Source organism: Galeopterus variegatus, unplaced genomic scaffold (genome assembly GCF_000696425.1).
Source record: "Galeopterus variegatus unplaced genomic scaffold, G_variegatus-3.0.2 Scaffold18421, whole genome shotgun sequence".
NCBI classification, from domain to species: Eukaryota; Metazoa; Chordata; class Mammalia; order Dermoptera; family Cynocephalidae; genus Galeopterus; species Galeopterus variegatus.
The window spans coordinates 15,407-15,799 of record NW_007744532.1 but is presented as its reverse complement, the minus strand read 5'-3'; positions in this window follow the sequence as shown (position 1 = coordinate 15,799).

The window sequence follows — 393 nt, the reverse complement described above, 5'->3', positions numbered from 1 at the left end:
GGATAGTTTCTATTAATTTCTTCTTTTCCTGTGTATGGGTCATGTTGGCTGTTGGCTGTTTGTTTTGTGATGTCTCCACACTAATTTCGCAATGCCTGTATTTTTTGTCATGTGTGGCCACTGAAGCCTCTCTTCTGTTAGTTTAGTGGTCTTCTAGTGATTCTGTAGGTCAGCTGAGATTTTCATAAATGCCTGGAACCAACCAACCAAACATATAAACAAACAAACAAAAACAAAAAAACCCCAGTGTTTGCAGTGGGGCTTTGTGTGTGTGTGTTGTGGCGCTCCTTTGACGCTCAGAGAGGCAGTGCCGGAGACCAGCTCCAGTCAAGTTGGGGGTCCTTGAAAGAGGGATGAGGAAGCAGTGAAAATAAAAAACACAGGCAGAGACCT